Below are 14,017 nucleotides of genomic sequence, written 5' to 3' on the forward strand. Positions count from 1 at the left end.
CGTGGCAGAGCTCAGGGTGTATTTGGACAACCCTCTCGGGCACGTGGCGGGATTGCTGGGACTGTCCTGTGCAGGGCCAGGGGCTGGACTCGATTTGTTACTATGCAGTGTCACTCTGTGACGCCGCCGCCCTCCGACACCTGTCCCGCCATGTCCCGCCTCGGCTCCCCTCACGCGGGCACCCCTGCGCCCAGCCTCTGGGCGGCCCCGTAGCCTTCCCGCCCTCACCCAGCAACGTCCCCCGCCCGTGCCCACCATGGCCAGGCCACGCCCCTCGTTGCATATTCATGCGGGACACGCCCACAGCCCGAGGGCACCACGCCTCTCGATACATATTCACAGCCCACACCTCGCGTACCCCCGGGAGGCCACGCCTCCCTGCTGCATATTCATGACCCCGGGGGCGGGAGGGGGCGGAAGCGGAAGCGGAAGCGGGTGCCGGTTCCCGAGGACCCGGTATAAAGCGGCCGCCGCTGCCCGGTGCCGCCGCGCTCGCGCCGCCGTCAGTGACCTCGTCCCTTCCCTCCCTCATCCCCCCGCCCTCCTCGGCGCCGCCGCCTCCCCCCCCCTCCGCCGCACGGAGCCGGTCCCGGGTGCTGGGGGAGACCCGGGGGCAGGTAAGGGGGGCGGCGGGAGCTCGGGCTGTGGGGGGTGTCCGGGGTGAGGACGGGCTGTGGGGGCCAGAGGCGGCTGAGGAGCTGCGGGGTGACGGGCATGAGGGGCTGGGGAAGGGGTTGGGTGAGGGGGCTGAGGGGCTGGTGGAGGAGAGATAGGGCTTGGGTGAGAAGGTCGTGAGGGTGAGGGAGGTGAGGGGCTGGTGAAGGTGAGGAGGGGTTTGGGGTGAGAGGCTGGTGAAGGTGAAGGGCTTGGGGTGAGGGAGATGAGAGGCTGGTGAAGGTGAGGAAGGGTTTGAGGTGAGGGAGATGAGAGGCTGGTGAAGGTGAGGAAGGGTTTGGGGTGAGAGGCTGGTGAAGGTGAGGAAGGGTTTGGGTGAGGGAGGTGAGGGGCTAATGAAGAGGAAGCGTTGGGGTGAAAATGAGAAAGGTTTGGGGTTAGGGCTGAGAAGACTTTTGGGTGACGGAGTTACGAGGCTGGAAAGGTGAGAGGGTTGAGGACCTCTGGGGTGCAGGTATGTGAAGTCATGAAGGTAATGAGGATCTTGGGGTGAGGGGCATGTTAGGCTGCAGAGATGGAAATTGGAAATGCCATGTGCTGTGGTGAGAAATCGGCTCAAAGGAGATGTTGGGCTGCAGAGGTTGGCAAGGGATGAGGAATGGATGGAGGAGTGAGTAAGGTGGTGTTGGAGAGACTTGTTTGGGGTGTCTGTTTGGGCTGGCTCTTTCTCATGAGAATTTAAGTGCCCCTTTAGGGTTGTGTTGGGTGGAGATGGTACTGGAAGAGGACTTGACAAAGGGACCAAAGGTGGAAACTAGTGTACCTTTTCTGTTAAACTGTTAAACTTCAGTAGTCTGCCATTTGAATAATTCCACGCTTAATCTGTCACCTGATCTCAAAGCTTTATCACAAAACCATTGAGTCTCTCCTTGCCTGATATGACTGTGGGAGGGTACTAGGGGAAGAAATTACTTCCAACTTAGCTCTTAAACCTCCCATGAATGCAGCAGTTTTCCTTAAGATCGTGTTATCAGTGATCTGCAACTCTTAACGTGCCTTAATTCAGCATCTTTAGCAGGTAGAGAAACTCTGCTTGACCTTGAAAAATACTCTCTCTGTTGGGCAGTCTTCTGTTGGGGTGCTTTGCCTTCAGAATTCTCCTGGTATAGAGGGGAAAAGGAGGCGAGGGAAGGATTTATCCGAGGCTCTGACTCGGCACTGGGCGCGGTGAATGAATCAATGTTGCTGGAGCCTGGCTAATTCAGAGACTTACAAATGGGAAAGGATAGGAGAGATACTGCAGGATGGTGAATGTTAGACAGAGGGGATGTTTTCTCCTTCAGGAAAAGATATGTTACAAGAATTGGCTCTACAAGGAGAGGCAGAGCACAAATAACTGCAGCATTATGAGGCTCCGTGGGAAGGAGTTGCCCTGTTACAGCGTGTATCTTTTCTGCTCTGCAAAAACTGCTCCAGTGTGAGCTGTGTCATGTTCCACTGCTGTGATCAGACAGTGCTACTGAAATATTTAATGAAATACGGCTTGAGCAGGTGCTTGAGCTCAAAGAGCAAGCTGGTGAATACTTCCTGCTTCCCTCCCAAGTCAGGGTTTTTTGTAAATACCTGGCAGAGGGGGGTTGCTGATGTTATTGCACTGCCATGGCTTGTGGGACTTCTTCCCTCCTACCAGTATTGTGAAAGATAAGGTCTTCCTTGCTTGGTTTGTTTAGTGATTAATACTAATCACTGGATTGATGAAATGTTCATGAAATACTTAATTTTTCCCTCCCTAAATAAGAGAAGAGGTTTCAGACAAGAGATTAAACTATTTACTTGACACTTTGGCTATAAATGCTTACAGAAGTGCTTTTTACTGTAAGTTTGAAAAGCTGACACTACCTTAAACTCCTGAAGATGCATCCAGTAGTCTCTGCATCCAAAAACACCTGTGAGCTCCTGCGTATGTCAAAGGTAGTGGCAGCTGCTGTCTCGGAACTGAGAGCTTCATTTCTCTATTAATGAGATTAAATTGGATACTAAAGGGAGTTTTCATGACAAAATAACCATTTCCATGATGTAATGGGTGGGATCAGTGGAACAGCTTCTATTTTAGTTAGCTATTTGTGGTGTCAGAGGCTGGTTTACACGGGTTGGCTCATGCCTCTCCGAGCCAGTAAATGATAGCAGTTCTTGTGTTCAATTATGTATGACTGAGGCACCTTTGGCAAAAGGAAAACGTGTGGTTCTGCAGATAAACCCTCCCGTGTAACTGTGGGTTAACTCCTGCAGGAGCCTGCTGCTCTCTGGGAGTCTGTTCCTGAGAAAGGAAAGAGCAGTAGCTGCTGACGTGATCTTGCTTTGGATACTGTGGGGACTGCCTGCAATCGAGGGCAGTCCTCTCCCTCCGAGCTGAAATGTGCCTAAAAAATTCACTGTTTTAAATGCATTTGTATTGTGCTGCTTTGCAGTGGCAAGGGAGGTTGTCCTCTGCTGGAGGTCTCCTTGGTTAGCCATGAGAAGGTGGCAGGAACACTGACTGACAGTCGGTGAACCTGCTGCTCCTTCAGTGTCGTGTTACAACAAAACTCATGAAGTGAAACTTTGTTCATGTGCCTTTTCAGTGGGATGACACAAGTGCAATATTTTCATGGCTTCCAGTGAAGCGTGGTGTAACTCTGACTGAAACAATGCACGTGCTTGTATGTCTGAGTGCGTGTGACCTGAAGTTTTCACACTGAAGCGAGTGTGGAGCCTCTTTGAGGAGCTGTCTGAAGTAACTGCCTTGATTCCTCCAGGTGGAAATACAGGCTCTGAGAGAGTAAGCTGGAGCTGGACCTGTCTCACAGGGCTGTGACCTCCAAGATTAATTACCTTTAAACTCTCTCCAGTCCTGGGTTCTCTGGTAAGAGTTAGAAAGTTAAGACTTGGTAATACAGTGTTAGTCTGCTTGTGTGCTGAGGCAGGAATGCATGGACTCTGCCTCTATCTCTGTATAAACTTAAATGGATCATTTATAAAAGCAAGGAGAATATTAACATTGGATGGTACCTGCAGAGTGATTCACCAGTGAAGCTGCATCTAATGTTTGAGAAACTTTCTTGCAGTCAAAATATGTTGCCAACTGAGCAGCTTAGAAAAGATTTCAAAGCTTTAGGAGTCATGAATTCCTGGGTGGGAAAATGATGGCTGGAATGACCTGCTCGATAGTGCCTGCAGTTGTGAACACAGCTGCATGAAACACTTCAGGGCTTTCAGCAGACACTGAATTAAGCTGAAACAGTTCCTTTACACAGGAGCATTTGATCTTGTCTAGCTGAGTCTGTAAACTCTGCCTTGTGATGCACCATTGTCATCCTTAGCTGAGTGCCTTGTGACTTCCAGCATCAATTCCTAGAGTAGAAAGCCAATTCCACTCACAGTATCTGGGTACTGCTACGTGCCTGTTAGGCAAAACCAGTGAAATCCTTCACGTTGCCCATCACAAGAAGCTGGAGCTGGTAGTTGCTTTTGAGCTGAACTTGTTGTGGTCTGTAGCTCCTCTGCCCTTCTAACACCCTAAAGTAATTGCATCAGATGATCAAGCAGTGTGTGTTGAGCAACAGTGCATGTATGCTGGTGTCATGTTTGACACAAAAACAAACTTCACTTGCCCTTCAAACTGACTGCAGTGCTATGGGCTGCTTTTAGTAGTGTAAAAGCATGCTGAGCAGAGGCAAAGCTATTGGAGTTAAATGGACCTTTCCAGCTGATCTGCCAGGAGAACCCTGTGGAAGTGACAAGGCTGTTGTGATGGAGGAGGAAGCTTTAGCAGCTTGCAGAGTAATGAGTAACACGAAGAACTGTTTGTGCTGTGTTTTAGTTTGGCAAGGATCACTCCCATGACCTTTATATCTCTAATACTTGCAAGATCCCAGGCTGTGACCTATTCTAACTGTAGGTGTAAGATTCACCAAAACTCCAACAGAACAGCCTCGTGTGCAGTTGTTTCCCTTAGAGATGGGTTAAGTGATCTGACACCTCTTCTGTTGGAGCTTTTGGGTTCTTCAGCTTAGGCTCAGCCTTACTGAACACTTTCATTCAGCAGTAGTCCATCGACTTGGGGATGACAGGGTGCAGCAGGCATTGCTTAGCTTAATATACCAGCACTAAACTGACATGAGTGAAACAATACTTTTCCTAAGCAGAGCATTGCACCTGCCCAGTAATTCTACATCAAGTCCAATAAACTTTCTAGCTGTTGTGTGTTTAAGGCTCCATGCAAAACCAGAAAACAATCCAGTTGTCAAAGTCGAAGCAGAACACTGTCAGGATGAGTGACACCGTGTGTGTAGCTTGACAGCTGATGTTTCAACCTGAAAGTCACCTTTTAGACAGGAGATCCTGGCACCTCAGGAGCCAAGCATGGAAGCAGAGACTGCCGAGCTGTGGAGTGTTGTGAGCTAAGGACTGCGAGCTTTCGGTGAGCTGACAGCTGTCAGGTGACTTTCAGGGTCGGCAGCTTATCAGTTACCCACACATCTCGCAGTTGGGTCACAGCCCCGCCCAAACTACCCCAGGCTTCCACTGGTAAACAGATACTAGATCTGGCATCTGGGACTGTGAGGGGCTCTTGTATCCAAGCACTGAATAATTATTGCTCTTCTAAATAAACTGATTACTCTTTAGTGTTGTAAAGAAGTATAATATTCCTCCAAGCGAAACAAGGTAGTCTGCAGGAAAAAGAGCTGATTTCATACTATTAAATCTAGACCTCCAATAGGGTTGCTCAAGACTGAATTTGCTTGAGTTAAAAGCTGGGCTTTGGACATCTCAGTGATGGGCTCAGAGCAGTGTCTGAGCCCTGGAGTGGTTTGTGCTGCGACCTAACTGGCACACGGTGGCTATTAACTAAAGCCCCTTCTTGCTGGTTCTTCCAACAAGTGCTGTGCAGTCATTTAGACTGCGGCTGGCATACAGCTTTGTAACAACTCGGGACAAGCAGCCAGGTTTCCTCATCAAACTTGCTCTTGGCAAGTGAGTCTGGCAAGCATCAGGACACAAGGCTTTTGTTGGGTAATGATTGGGTTTGGCTTAAGAGTTGCTCCTGACCTTGGTTTTGGCTCTTGCTGGCATGTGTTCTGCTCAAAACATGAATATCAATCTATAGAGGATGGGAAGTTGGTCTCCACAATGTGAACCACTAACAAAACTTAAGACCCAGTTAAAGCTGAGGAAGACTTGATGTCCAGAACTCTTATTTATGGAGGAGAAAGACTATTAAACTTTAGCTTTAGGAGACCTGGCTGGCCTGACATTTCAGGCTTGACTCAGTCTCTTTTGCAGCGTTTATATGAAGACTGACTAATCTGGTGGCCCGAGGTGTTCTGTGTTCTGGGAGTGGACTGAGAATTACTTTCCTTGCACGACTGAAATTGTCAGTCAATAGCTGCTGCTCATGTAGCAAATCACAAAGGGGTAGGAGATAAAGCTTAGTCCTAAGAATAAGCCAAAGATACTTTAAAGAAAATTCTGGTATGTAAATGGCAGCAGGAAGGTGTTACCCTGAATTGTTTTGCTGAGCTCTGTTTGAAGTGGATTTTCAGTATTCAGGGGAGAGGAGGTTGACTCTCTTGCAGAGTGGAGAGAGGACCTAGTTTCCTCATCTTGTTTTAAATGAGAGCTCTAATGTTTTTGTAACTGAAATTGAAACCAGTGTTATGCTGACCCTGCATATTTTCTATCCTCTGCTGGCTGGCCTGGACTACTTCTGCATGCAGTGTAGTTCATTTATTTTGGAGACTTGAAAACAAGCCATTATCACCCTTCAGTGCCAGATAAATAAATGATCTAACTGGGGGCCGAGCCCAGTGTTCTTTTACAAAAGCACAACTGTATGTCACTCTTATCTTCTGCATTCTGCCCTTGAGTATATGATCAATCTTTCTGGACCACATCCAGAAACTAGGGGCTTAACCCAGCAAGTGATGACTGCAGAGCAGTCGGATTTCTGTGCCATTTAATTTCCTATCATCACTTACACAGAGCAAACAACCTTCCAGAATACGTTTAACGTGACCACTGTTTAACCTGTCTTTCTTATCAATCACATAGTACAAATAAAAGGATCAGGAGTCAACTCTTAAATAGTTTTGATGCTGGATCTGCACTTCCAGGTAAAAAAAGTTTGAGGGAGTTGATTTTTTTTTTTTTTTTTTTTTTTTTTTTTTTTTTTTTTTTTTTTTTTTTTTTTTTTTTGAGTGCGGAGAAGACATACACGCAGGGTAAAGAATACTCCTCCCATTTTATGAGGGGAGTATCTGAGCAAGTACACTGGCCTGGGCAGTTTGGCTCTGGTATTCTCAGAGGAGTGATTTGACAGTCTGAACTCTTGCTCCTTAGAGTAGTGTGGCTGGCCAGCTAACTCCCAAGAGTTCAAAAAATAACCCAAAACAAATGCACAGCTTGCTTTAACACCAGCACTTCTAGTGCACATCCCATTTGCTATCTGATCCCTATCTGGGGGAATCAGCTTGTGATGTGGGCTTGGTTTTTTTTTGTTTGTTTGTTTGTTTGGGTTTTTTTGGGGGTTTTTTTGGGGGTTTTTTGTTTTTTTTCTTTGGCTCTTGTTCTGTTTCTAACTTTGGCAAAGGGGGAAAAGGCTTCCATTTCTCAGTGCACAGGTACCTTGGTTGTTTCCGATGTCATAGCCCTTCCACCTCCCTAAAAGTCAAATTCCCTTCAATGAACTGAAAAAAGAGTGAATGAGCAGTTATCTGTTCCCTTCATGTTCCAACAGTCACTTCTGGCCTTACAGTTGTAGCTTTTTTCTGCTGCTTTGTTTTCAAATCACCTTTCCAATTTGTCATCTTCCAGGTACGGTCTGTTCAAAACTCTCATAATGCAGCTGCATAGCAAATCTTTCAGTCTACTGAAGAAATGGAATTGAATCAGATAAGGTGTGTCCCCTTCCAGGCGATTGCTCTGGAGTAGTTTGCGTGACAGTTCAGGGTGCCAGTTGAAAATGAGCTTTTTGACCCATAGCAGTGATAAGATCTCTAATCTTCTTTGTATGCAGATGACCTGGGCACTACCATGGCCTTTCAGTTGTGTAGTAGCCCCCAGCTAAGCTGTGTATAAAAGAGTTTGGATTCCCTTACAGTGAATTTTGTGCTAGCATCAGATGCCTGTGTGTCTAGTGAGTTTGGTGTTCTATTGTTAGTAAGTCTTTTACTGGTTAGGAACAGCAGGATATATTTATGGACAAGTAACAGCCTTGGTGTGATGACTTAAGATAAAGCCTCACTACTTTGTCCTGGGGTATTCTTAGCCTGTTCATGGCTAGATCTCTGTAACACCACTTTGTCAATGTAAAACCTAATGAGTCCCAGTGATGTACAGTGTAAACTGGACTCTGTGCTCCTTGAACAGATTTCACTGCCTCATGTGATTTCTTCGTGGTAGAGATATACTTGAGCAAAAAAACCTCCACTGCTCAATTACTTCAAACTATGGAACATGTACGTTCACCAGACCGCAAACTTCCATCTCATTCCAGCAGCCCAACACTGCATGGTATTTCCCTCAACTGCACTTAGTAGTTTTCTCTTCCTCATTAACTATGCTCCTAAATTAGCACGTTCTAAGAGATCAGTTCCAGTTCTTTGTTAAGGCTGGTTACTGAATAACTGGTTGTAATTAATGCCTGAATTTATCACTGGTACAATACTGGCCACACTGTTCCTTGCACTTCAGCCTCTTCAAGAAGCTCTTTGTGAACAGACTCCCTGTCTGAGTGGCTCTGTGAGGAGTCTGTGTATTGCTGAGCGTCTCACTTCCAGGATCCTTCAGTGAACCTGGTAAGTTGCCCTCATTGTGGATCACAGCCTCGTTCTGTCTGTTTAGAGCTTGGTGACTGATGTGTCCCTGACAGCCTTTTCTGACCTTTGAAGTTTTAGGGGCTCCCCACTGACCAAGCCGCTGCTGCTGAGTGGCCAAACATCACTGCCAGAGGAAGCTTTAAGTCCATACATGCAATTATTGTGTTGGCTGGGGTTCTCTCTCTGTGTATATATATGTATACATATACACCATAGCTTACAAAAGAAATTCTTTAAGTAGGGAATAAAATCTCAGCTTTACATGCAGAAATTGCTGCTGTCCAGATGATTTGGAGATCTTGCCCTAGGATATGGGATAAGAAAGCTGCTGCAGCTCTGAGCTTCAGGCATTCATGGTAAAATTGTTTTCTCTGTGAAAAAAATAGTCTGAAATAAAAGGGTGTTGGTAGTGGTTCCCCAAGCTTTAATATTAAAGGTATATTTTCTAATGAGGCTGTGTGTTTAAATACTTCAGCTCTGTATTTATGATACCTTTACCATGCACTGTACTCTCCTTCTTGCATTTAGATCCATGTGGTCAGGGTGGAAGTGCTGTGTAAATGAAAGCAACACTTGGTTTCTCTCCAGTAGCAGCGTTCAGTTCATTAATATTGCATTTCCCTGTAGCTTAGAAAATGAGTGGAAGCCTGCCTGTGTCAAAACATTAAATAAAAATGGGTTCCTTATATTTGCATTAGTGACTGTCCAGCATAATTTTTAATTCTTACCTGATGCAGTTATGCTTGTGTCATTATAATACTTCATTTTCTTACTCACTGTTGATGTAGGGATTAAATAACTTCCTTTCTCATTGTCTGGGTAATAGTCATATCTTTTCAAAGAATGAGAATAACAAGAACACTGGCCAATTCTTGGCTTTCACCAGAGAAATTTTTAAAAAATTTAAATATTTAAAATATTGGACTGGAGGAGAGGAAAGCAGGAAGCCAAGGCTGGAAACTTCTCTGCTCCGTCCTCTCTGATAAAGCAAGCAAGAGTCCAGAATTTTCCTTCATTAATTTGTTGGCCTCACAGGACAAATTGGAGCTCTGAGTTGCTTGATGTGAGCAGCTAAGACTAAAGCTACATAAGTCTGGCTTTTTGTATCTGAAAGGGCTTAGGCTTGTAATAATGCTGTGACCCTTCCAGCCTGGCAGGGAATAATGAAAATACAGCAGGCTTACATGAGCAATGAATACATCCTACATTGTTTACATCTAGGCCTGTAATTTCATGTTAGATCTTCACTCACAAGATTTCTAAGTAGTTTAGGCACAGAATTAAACTGTAGATTGTGCAGCAAAAGCCTGAAAGTCGGGGAAGCTTTTTTTCATCAGGTAGGTGGGGGTTTTTTACTTCTGGCATATGTGGGGAGGATGTATCCAAAGTGACAGACAAGTGTCACTGCTTACAGGCTGGTGGGAATCAGCTGTGGCTGCAACACGGAACTGCCAGCGCTTCTGAAATAGTTTCATCTCAGCAAATGGTTGTCAGGCCTGCTCCTGCTGGTAGGGAGTGTTTAATAAAAAGTATGTGTGAGGGCACATACATGTGTGCAGCTTGTTTTCTGTTCAGCAAAGAAATGTGGGATCAGGCCTCTCAAGATCCTACCCAGATGGCTGATTTAGCCCATGTGTCCTAAAGTAAACTGGAGTCTGTTTTGGTTACACAATTCTTCAGAATGAATTAGCATTTCATACCTGGGAAATTTGTCTCTGCTAATTTCAGCTCCATGATTTGAAGACTGTTATATGTGTGTATTATAAAATTGGCTTTTCGCAAGATGTATGCTATATGAATAATAACATAGTAAGGATATAAAGATATAAAGTTTATTTCTGCTATTGGTAAGACTAAATATAAAGGGAGTAGTTGATGTAGCAGCTGCTTAAACTGTCTGTTTGGTTGGGATAACATCCAGTGAACATGTAAAGAAGACTCTGCTACTGATAACACCAACTATCAGCATCTACCACCCGCAGAAGGCACGGACCAAGGCCCAAGCTGGACGCGATAGAAAGGACACGGCCACGAAACACGCATGCTCTAAAAAGGCGGACCCAGGGAGGGGCCAGGCAGGGCAGTCCCTGGAATATGGAAACTAGTTTATGGAATTTCATATATCGATATAACGAGAAGGGTATTTAACAAGCGTCTCTGAGAAAGCAAGGGGTGGACTTGGCTGAGTGCCAAGTCACCCGGCCGGCCGTTCTTGGTTTTTTCTTATCTCCTAATTGTCTTAATTATTTTATTAAACATATTCCTTAAAATTTACTAAAAAGTGAACCTCGTTTTTCACAATTTGGGGGCTCTGTCCGGGATATACCTCATCCCTGAAACCCCAGGAAATCCAGAAGGGAGGGAGGCGCCCCGCCTGGGTTTTTGGCGGCCCAAAACTTTGTTTTTCCTGGTGAGAATTGGGGATTGCAGGTAAACATCCAAAGAGACAAGCAAGGAGAAAGAAAAAAGCAAGTAAGAAAAAGGGAAAAGGCTCCCTAAAACTGCAGTATTTTTGCTCCATAAAAACCTCGTGCACGAAGAACCTGGAAAAGAAAATGGTTGTGAGTATTTCTCAGGGGAGCGGGTTAAAAGGGGGGTCTGTGTGCTGTGTGAATGAGACACTGGCTGGCTACTCCAGACTGGTGAAGCGAGTGGGAGCTTCTGAGGCTGCGTTTCCATTATCTCGCGAGAGAAATGGCCAGTAAGGAAGCGAAGTGAAAGAAAAAAGTGTGAAAGTGACCCCCGGGTGTTTGGGACGGGATCCCAGAGGAAAAAGGGGGTTGTAAAAAACCCCGGGTGGCTGGGATGGTCCCAGGGAGGGGTTGGACCCCTCAAGGGAGCCGATAGTTTTCCTATACAACCCACTGGGAAAACGGGACACTGGGGGCGGGAAACGTTTGAACCCCCTGGTCTGGGACGGGGTCCCAGGAAAAAGGGTTACGTAAGACCCAAGAGCATTTAGGGTTTGGCCAAATATAGGTATTTTGGGGTTTTTGCCAGATTGAGGATAGAAACACAAAAAGCCTTGCAGGTGTAAGGTCCAAGACACCTGGGCTTTGGAAAAGGCTGCCAGGTTGAGGAATACAAAAGGCTTGAAAAGTGTGATAATCTAAGAACATCTGGGGGTTAGTCAAATACCTATGAGTAAAAACTAACAATTTTTTTTTTTAAAAAAAAAGGGTACCAATCTTTTTGTGTTGTCTTTGTGTAAGTGGAAGTAAGTGTAGCTGAAGAGGTGTGCTTGTTGTGGAGTTTATTTGTGTTAAAGAAGTGAATTGTTGAAACGGTTAAAATGTCTGAATGGAAAGAGGGGAACTGCAGGCCAGAGTGGAATTCTGAGGAGTTGTGCTCACAAACAGGGGGAACTGCAAGGGAATTAATGAAGAATTCAGGTTCAAGAAGGTTGTTTGCAATGACAGAAACGCGGGAAGCGGAATGGGAGGGGGAGGAGAAGGATTGGGGTCTCTTTGAAGCGTTAGCCCCTGTGCTGCTGCCTGCCCGCCCCTGCCCCTGCCCCTGCCCGCAACTGAAGTCGCCGCCTGTGCTCCCGTTCCCCTCGGCCCCCGCGCCAGCCCTAAACCCACCGGGAGCTCAGTCTCACCCAGCCTTGGCTGCCCTGACCGCGGCCGCCCCCGCCTGCCACGCCGGGGGTCCCACTGCTCCAACCACTCCACCGCCGTCCACTTTCCCCGCAGCCCTGTCCTCACCTGCTTCTGTTACAACAGAGGTGGTTCACACCCCCTCGTTCTCGGAGGGCTCGGCGTGGAGTCCTGTTTTTCTCCCCTCTGCCTTAGAAAAATTAATCCATGAAACAGATTCTGTTCTTACATCTGTAATGAATGACTTTCTCTTTGAGACAGGAAGCCTAGTTAGAATCCAAAATTGTCTCGATTTGAGTTTTGAAGACAGAAAGAAGGGAGAAAACCAAACTCCGACAGAGATACATCTAAAAGAAAAACAAAAAGTTTGGTTTTCAAGGGATGAATATTTTATAAAGCCTTTAGTGACTTTAAAAATAGGTCCTAAAGAGGAGGTATTCCAATTTTTGGTTGATCTTAAAACAGAGAAAACATGTATCATTAAAAGCCCCATAGGATGTAAAGTAAGTAAAGAAATCTCAGAAATGGTGACTGCAGAAGGGAAAAAGTTTGAAGCATACATTATAAAAAACATAGTAATTAAAAGGAATACCAACATATGGATGGGAAATATATTATTAATGTCTGAATTGGGTCTTAATGTGTTGGGAAAAGATCTAAGAATATTATTGGGAATGAAGGCTATAGCAGAAGAATAAAGAAAGTTTGGCAAAAGAAGAAAAAAAAAATCCTCTTAGAAAAAGAGAGAAAATGTATTGATAGTTTGTAAGAAAATCTTAAAGAAAAGAATGGGACTTAAAAAAAAAAAAAAAAAAAAAAAAAAAAAAGGTGTAAAATGTTTACTGACTGGGGAATAATGCATACCTGAGAAAGATTGGGAGAAGAAGAGGGCTGTATAAAAAGAGGATTGGTGCAGTTTTGCAGATTAATGGGGAAATTCATTTTGAAGAGTTTTTATTGTTGTTGTTATTGTTGTTCTTGAGTGAATGTATGTGTAATATAGACTGCTGAAGTAAAATAGGAGTTTTTGTTTTGAAAGATGGAGTATGCAGCACATGGTGCTGTGCTGCTGAGCTGATGAGTTTTTCTGTGCCTCGGGGGAAAAAGGGAGGGGGTGGTGTTCGGGCTGTTGGATGGCAGAGAGGAGACCAGGCAGTGACTGGATGGAATCCTGAAGGTGGGACAGAAGCTTGGAGAGTCTTATGTTAGAGGTCTTGAAAGGTTTTTTGAGAATTTTGGAAATTCTTAGAGGTCTTAGAAGTTGTTTTTGTTTGGTTTGGTTTTTTGTTTTTTTTTGGAGTGCATTGAAATTGCCTAAAGAGATAGCTATAAGACATCAAATGCTGGGGAGTGACCTCAGAAATAGGAAGGAATAGTTTTAATGGAACAGGAGATTGGAGTCAAAAGAGTTGTGAGAGTTCTGGTGTTTGATAAGAAGGAATTAGAAGAAGAAGGAATTATGGATGAAATTAGATTTTTTGTTATTGGGAATTTTTTTAACAAAATTAATGCTCAAATGCCATGAGTAAAATGTATGTTGGGAGTCCAGATGCAACCCAGATTGGAACCTGAAAGTAACACCCTATGAGATAATGTTTAAATTATGAAATAAAGAGAAATTAATGTTAAGAGGGTATAGCTTTACAGTTGCAAAAATGGGAGAGGAAGTTCTTTAACCCCACAGTGGGAAGATGCTTTTTCAGGTATTGCAGGCAACTGAAGCTGCGGTATGGCTGAAAAACTAAAGCTGCAAGTTTTAAATCAACGTCAGCAAAATCAAGAGACCGGTGTGAGAACCCAAGAATGAACTGTAGCATCTAAACCAGGTGATACAAAGTTGAATTTTAAACAGAGCTGAGTGGTCATGAACTGGAAAAGACTCAAGTAAATTTGGAAGTTTTGGACAAAGGACTTTCTCTGTTTTACTTCTCTGCATAACACCTAAAA

At 44.9% G+C, this 14,017-nt stretch overlaps 1 protein-coding gene across 3 annotated transcripts in view; it reads left to right on the plus strand.

Annotated features, from left to right (window-relative positions):
* Positions 1 to 417: 417 nt before the first annotated feature.
* The window catches only part of SLC45A4 (solute carrier family 45 member 4), a 69,773-nt gene continuing 56,173 nt past the window's right edge, over positions 418 to 14,017 (plus strand). For 2 of the 3 annotated variants that reach the window (XM_083885184.1, XM_083885183.1), the window contains exon 1: positions 418 to 617. The gene's annotated coding sequence lies outside the window, so the exon portion shown is untranslated. Of the gene's footprint in view, positions 618 to 3,410; positions 3,518 to 7,467; positions 7,551 to 8,346; positions 8,451 to 10,392; positions 11,033 to 13,773; positions 13,897 to 14,017 lie in introns of all 3 variants that reach the window. The other variant, XM_083885182.1, reaches the window with a different exon arrangement.

The sequence above is a fragment of the Zosterops lateralis genome, assembly GCF_965231275.1.
Source record: "Zosterops lateralis genome assembly, chromosome: 1".
NCBI classification, from domain to species: Eukaryota; Metazoa; Chordata; class Aves; order Passeriformes; family Zosteropidae; genus Zosterops; species Zosterops lateralis.